The sequence below is a fragment of the Strigops habroptila genome, chromosome 1 (genome assembly GCF_004027225.2).
Source record: "Strigops habroptila isolate Jane chromosome 1, bStrHab1.2.pri, whole genome shotgun sequence".
In the NCBI taxonomy this organism is placed as follows: domain Eukaryota; kingdom Metazoa; phylum Chordata; class Aves; order Psittaciformes; family Psittacidae; genus Strigops; species Strigops habroptila.
Window position 1 is genome coordinate 154,150,162 of NC_044277.2, and position 7,140 is coordinate 154,157,301.

Here is a 7,140-nt window from a genome sequence, read left to right on the forward strand (position 1 = left end):
TGTGGGTTGTGATCCATTAGAAACAGTCTCATTCCATATGCTTTAACCTTGTCCTTTTTTCCTGTTATAACTGTCAAACCACAGTTAATTAAAGTGTAATTTCGGACCCAGTTCATGACTGGTAGACCAGTGTATCAGAATGCATTTATGTAATTCCAGGCGCAAAGATATGCCACATTACATCATTGCCTCTCAGTATTACTGTACTGTGAAAGGATTCAATAACTGGCAATCTTTTGGGGGTAAGGGTAGTACAAGCGAAGGTAAGTTACGTGCTCTGATTTCTCCTCCCTATTGGGTACAAAGCAACAGATAACCTCCTGTTGCAGGAGCTTCGTCTTTCTGTGTAAAGGTCTGGCTCTTTCCAGCTCTCATGAGGGTAAAGTAAGAGCAGGCTGGTGCCATAGCCTGTCTTCCCAGATGGTTTGACCTGCCTGATGTGGTTGCTGAGGGGTCCCACTGAGGTCACTGCCTATGTAGGCTGATCCCTTGAATTCTCCTTGGGGAGAGGCGGCTAAATGCTGAATCCCTGTGTGCCTCAGTTCCCTTTGTGTCATACATGCTACTTACGGAGAAGGCCATCAGGAATTCCACTGTGGTCAGTGCTGCGAAAGCAAAGGGAAGCAACAAGTTCTGTCCTGAGGAAGAAATGGGAAGATGCTATTGCAAGCAAGCACAAAGCAACCATGATAGTGCCCTGTTTGCTGTCTGCATTTTGTCTGCAGTGGAATGTATTCATGAGTGAGGTGGAAAATATGGATTCCTCATGCTTCTTCCCTAAGAATCATAATCTAAATCATCACTTATGATTTAGGCTGGATCTTGAGCAAAGGACAGGTTTCAAGTGTTCTTAATGAAGGCACAGGAGATGGGATGTTTCTTATGATGATGCTAAAGCCCAAGTTTTGTGTTATTTAGGAGGTTTCTCAGATCAAATCTGCAGTTTTTAAAGTCTTGCTTTTCCCACCAGCCGTAAGCCAGGGCATTGCCTGTGTGACAAGTCCTTATTACAAAAGATAAGCTTCAAGTGAGAATAAATTTAAGATCTGCAGAAGTCTGACTGCAGTATATCAGTGAGCACCTCCTTTTTGCATGTGTGAACATGAGAGGCTGTGGCCGTATACCCCAATTTAGTCCTGTTCACCCACTCCTGGAAACAGAAACACTTTCCTTGTACCAGCCTTTTCACTCAATACAGTAGGTGAGGAGATGAATTTACTCGGCTGCTGAACATGGGAGGAGAAACACATATTGCCCATTGAGTTACCTGAAGAGGCACCTGGAAAATCAGTGATGTCTCTCTTGCCTTGTCAGCAGCACTCAGAAGTCAGGCTTGTTCATTAGTACTGACCTGTGTTAGATTAAATGACCTTGAGGTAAAAGACAGTGTCAGACTGGCACTGCTATTTCTGGTTTACTGATCTGTTTTTCCAGTCCATCTTTATTTTTGTGGTAGTATTCAAGTTCTAGAATATGGACATGATTAGTAACTATAAACTGTCTGCTTCCAAACACTGCAAATTGTGTAATTTAACATGTACCCATACAAATACTGTCTCACACTGTTTGCAGTTAAATTCTCTGTTGTCTGAGCCATTAGTGGCAATGTAAATCAGTGTCTCCCATCATCTAAGGTTCCTATTCACTTTACATGATGCATGAAATAAGCTGACGCATAGCGAATAGAAGTTTTCACAGCAGGGAGAATGTTCAAAGCATCTAAGGAAGGAAGGAAGGGAGCATATTTTTAAAGCTATGCTGTCAGCTAGGGAATTTAGTTTCTTAAAAATCCTCAAGGAGCTTATGTGTGTATGTAGGTGTCTGAATACCTAAGCTACTTTCAAGAAATGCACCCAGCATCAAATAATGTAATAACAATGGTAAATAAGTCTGGGTTGAGGTCTGGGTTCTATTTCTATTTGTATTCCTGTTTCTATTTCTGTGACTTGCTATGTGACCCTTATTGAGTCTCTTTGTGCCCCAATCTTCTCACTTCTAATATTCATATAAGACACTAAAATAAAATGAAGTTTAGGTACATTAACTGGTTTTGCTACAGCTCTAGGTTCTGATCAGGTCACGTACTCAAGAAGTTCCTACGTGCCTTAAACTGTTGCGTGAGATTTCACTGAATTTTGATGAGCTTTGAGATACTTGAATGAAAGGCATTATTAATATACAAAAAGCCTCTTTTGAGAAGTGTCTTAATGACAAACATTCCGTTCTGTGAGTCTTCCTAGAAGGCAAGAGTCATAAAGTAATACAAATACCTGTGTATTACTTCAGCACAGGTAAAGCATAAATCTGGAGTGTCAGGGGATATCAGGCAGCCACCATTTCTAGTCACTGGATACCAATGAGTGTCTCTTAAAATAATACATTAACAGTCTAGAACAAGTCATTAAGAATTATTGCACACCACCAAAACATTGCCATTTATAATACACCTATTATCAATGCCCTTTTCCATTGCAGGCTTCTAATTATCTGAATTTGACACTGATTAAGTGTATTTATGGCTTAGAAACTGAAATAAGGCAATATGTTAGAGGAAGATAACACAACTTATCGCAGTAAAACTATAGTGGGGTTTTTAAATCTAAATATGTTCTTTAAACAAAAAGCTAATTCTCGAAAGAAGTATAGAATTATGTTCATTGTCATTATTCTTGGTTAGGTAATAAGCTGCCAAAGTCTGGTTATTGCTTGGAGTATTTCTGGTTATTGCTTTCAGTGAAGTTATTGCTTTTTTGCTGGCTGAGGCTGAGGATGTTTTGGATCTTGATCTTGTTCTTGTTCTTGTGAATTTGTTCAGTGCTGTTGTTGTGTAAATAACTGTAATATCACTGTTCTGGCAAAATGAGGCATCTTCTTGCTTCTGGTCAGGTGTTTGGGCTTGGTTTCTGTTGGAATCTATTTTCTTCATTACATTTAGCATACACCTAAGAAGTAGATGTAAATGGATGTAAATTCTTTGTATTTTTATCTATTTATTTTTGAGGGTGGAGGGTAAAAGCTGTGTTGTTCATATATATATATTGCTTATATTGTTTTTTGTGGTTTGAATAATGCCTGCCATTTTTACTTTAGTGATGGCTTTTGACTTCTTTTTGAGGGGGTCTGAAAAATTTCCTTCTGGAGTTCCAACAGCAGCTGGCTCTTACCTACTATCACCTTTATTCAGATTAATTCCTTAATCTTTTTCCCCTTGTATTTCATACACTCAACCCATAGAACATGGGAAAGAAACACGGTTTGGAGAGAACTCAGTCTTATTTTTAGTCCTCTGTAAAGGTCAGGAGTTTTGTCTTTATTTCTATGTTAAATGCATTTGATTTCTTTTTTTAAAGGGAGCCATATTAAGTTGTGTCTTATTTACAGTATTAGTTCTTGCAGTATCCCAGTGACGTGGGGTATTCAGATTCATCTGAAATGGATACACACTTTTCTTTATAGACTAAGGACAGATTATGTTACAGTGCTGGGCTTTGAGACTTTAAACCTAATTTGCCTCCTCAAGGACCGTGAGCAAGCTAGAAACTCACCGGGTATGAATGACTTCCACATACAAATGACAAGCTAACATTTTTATTATTGAAACCACATTATGCAACTGCTACCTTTATGCCGATTTCTTCAATATTCTAGATTATATTTCTGGACATTAGGAAGACAGCTCTCATCAGACTTCGTGAATAAACTGATTAAGGTTAAAGTAGCTGTTTATTTCTTGCCAACGGGCAATCATAGTGTCTTTTAACTTACGTAGAACAGAGGCAGACAAATATAGCTTAGCTGTTCCTCTGCTCTTGCTACTTTTTCCTCACTTGATATGGTAAATGTGTACAGGTGATTTATCATTTGCAAAACAATGTGTTGTAATGCTGGAAGGGATGGTTACATTTGCGGTACAACTTCATAGATCCACCATGAAAAAATGTAGATTTTATTTTAAGGATATTTTCTAAAGAATGTGACAAGAAGCAAACAAAATGCAACCTTGGTGCATGATCATCTAGAGAGAATAATTCCTCAAGAGTGTCAGTAGGATCTTTTGTTCTACACATCTCCTTTAATATAAGTACAGTCCTTGAAATCAAGCAGGTGCCAGCAGAATCCTGGGTCTCAAGGGAAGCGGAAAGGAAGAGAAAGAACAAGTGATTTCTAAGGCAGAAAGAAATCACTGAGTTGAGGACAAGGTCAAAAGAAACCAGGGTTTCTTCCTACAAGAGACTGAACATCCATTTCCAAGGACGTACCAACATACCTCTTGTCAGCTGTAGGCATATGTAGATACTACTTTTGACCCGGGTGTGCAATACACGGAGATGGGTATCTGACAGCTCTCCACTAATTAGTCATTAGCCTGTGATTTCAGCCTGTGAAATTAAGCATTCTCACAGATTTAAAGGCTGTTATTGAAAAGCAAGATCACCAGCTGATGGCAAAGTGGATTACAGGGAAACCAGCTTCACTGACACTTGAAAAGAGAGGTGACAAATTTCCAGAGGCACGTAGGAATGAGATGTCTTCAGACATCTGTATTCACTCTTCATCTGTTTTTCATTCTAAGGTGAGAGATGTGAGTACTACCAATTTAGTGTTGACTTTTGAATCATGTTACATTCTTATTTTGGAAACCAACTGCAGGGAGTAATACCAGATAATCAGGATTGATACTTCGCTCTTCTAAGGGTTTTGCATCTGTAGACAGCAAATCCCTTTAACTGGTGTCATTATCCGCATTTTACAGGTGGAAAAGGTCACGCAGAGAAATGTGGAATAACCTGACAGAGGAGTCACAGTGACAGGAACCAAACACGGTACCTTTATTCTTAAAACAGTGTTAAGTCATCGAAATGCCAAGAACTGCAGGAATTAGTTGCAGCACATAAAGAACATGTGAAGGATGGGGTATAGCAGAAGACACCTTCCACTGACTTCAGTGAAGCTGAGATTTCGCATGGGCATTGAGTGTGATAGAAGCGGTAGCCTTTTATACCATACAAGCTGCATGGGGAAAAAATTACTTTAGTTATGCTCCTCCAGGCAGTTCTAATCCTGAAAACCTATTATATGAAAACAAAGTCGGGCAAACAGATAATGATGACTGTAGGATTAACAAGCTCTAGACAATGGGGTGAGGCAAAAATAGGAAAATAAATGTGGAACTAGAGAGGTTTGAAATTTTAAACAAACTGGAAGATTTCAAGCGCAAGTGAAGTTATGCTGAATTTTTAGATAATGACTTGCTAACTTGGTTACACGATGCGTTGCAGGTTTTGACGACCTGGGTTTTGAGTAGTTTACATGACAGTTTTTGTCTACGCTTTTATTTTACGTGGTTTCATTCACCAGATTGTCTAGCAAAATATAAATGCTCTGTGTCAAAGAGCCAGAAAAGATATTTGAGCTTTCTATCTGTGTCTTTACACTCAACTCTTACAAAGCACAGTGAAATGCATTTCAGGATAAATATTGACCAAGATAGACATTGACAAAGGTGTTTGTGTCAGACGGTGTTGCCTGAAAAGTGATGAAATACTCTGGAAGTGAAATCATAGCAGACAAGTTAGTTAAATGGAGCAGACGGGCAAAACTATCAGTAAATGACAGAAATCAGAGTATAACGGGCCTGTTTAGCATGTTCTGCTTTGTCCTGTTTATATAGTTTGAGGCCAGAATGATGGAACACTGGGTCTTTCAGTCTGATTTACCACATATCCCTGGCCACTAGATTTTATCCAATTATACGTGTGGTAAACCCAACTACTTCTATCGGGATACAGTATATTATCTACAAAGACATCTTGTTTTATTTGGAGATTTCCAGAGAACAAAACAAACCTTCCCTTCATCATTTGTGCCAATTACTCACTCCCACTGATAACAGTTATAATTTGAATTTCTCCTAATTCAGCTTCTAGACATTGACTCGATATATTCTTTTCCCTTACAAGATTAAAGGGCGTTTTAATTCCTGGTGTTTTCCCTATGAAGTTATGTACATGCTGTTAGCAAACTGCATCTCCTTCGTAATATGGTGAGCAGTCTGACTTCTTATGCAATCCTTAAACCAGCTCTATGGCTTGACACTTCACTCTCATGTATTTTTCAGATGTGCTCCTGCTATGTGTGCCAATCGTGTAGCCAGCATCCCATGGGCAGCCTGGACAGCATGGGGAAGATGAAATGAGCTCCTCATGCCTCCTTACCTTCTCAGACTTTGCAAAGACATTGGGCAACCAGTTGTTCACGTGCCCGACGTGTGCTTTGTTCATGTGTTTTTTAATCGAAGACAAACTGAATGATTTCATTCATTCAGCATTCTCCTGGGGGAACTGCAGCATCCCAGCCTGTACCAGCACCAGGGTGGCAGCAGGGCCAGGGCAGTGATTGTCCCCCTGCACTGGGCACTGGTGAGGCTCCACCTCGAACCCTGTGTTCAGTTCTAGGCCCCTCGCTCCAAGAGGGACATTGAGCTGCTGGAGCGGGGCCAGAGAAGGGCACCGGAGCTGGTGCAGGGCCTGGAGCACAAATGTGATGAGGAACGGCTGAGGGACCTGGGGGGTTTAGTCTGGAGAAGAGAAGGCTCAGGGGGGACCTTATCGCTCTCTGCAACTGCCTGACAGGAGGATGGAGCCAGGAGGGGGCTGGTCTCTGCTCCCAAGGAACAAGGGATGGGACAAGAGGAAACGGCCTCAAGCTGCCCCAGGGCAGGTTTAGATGGAGCTGAGGAACAATTCCTTCCCCAGAGGGTGCTCAGGCGTTGGAACAGGCTGCCCAGGGCAGGGCTGGAGTCACCGTCCCTGGAAGTGTTCACACACCGTGTAGACGAGGCCCTCAGTGCCATGGGTTAGTGGTGGCCTTGGCAGTGTCAGGTTAATGATTGGATTTGATGATCGTAAAGGTTTTTTCCAACCTGGCTGATCCTGTGATTTACCAAGTCTACTTAGCATGGAAGAGTGTCCCCACTGAGGCTGAGCCTCACATCCCACCACCCGGCGCCCAGCCGCGGGGTTCCTGAAGCCCCACCACACAACTAACCCCCGTGCCGGCGGGCGCCCGGCTGAGAGGGACACAGGGGCTCCTGCGGGGGGAGCACGGCGCCTCCGCCTGGAGCTGACCGAAGAGGGGCTC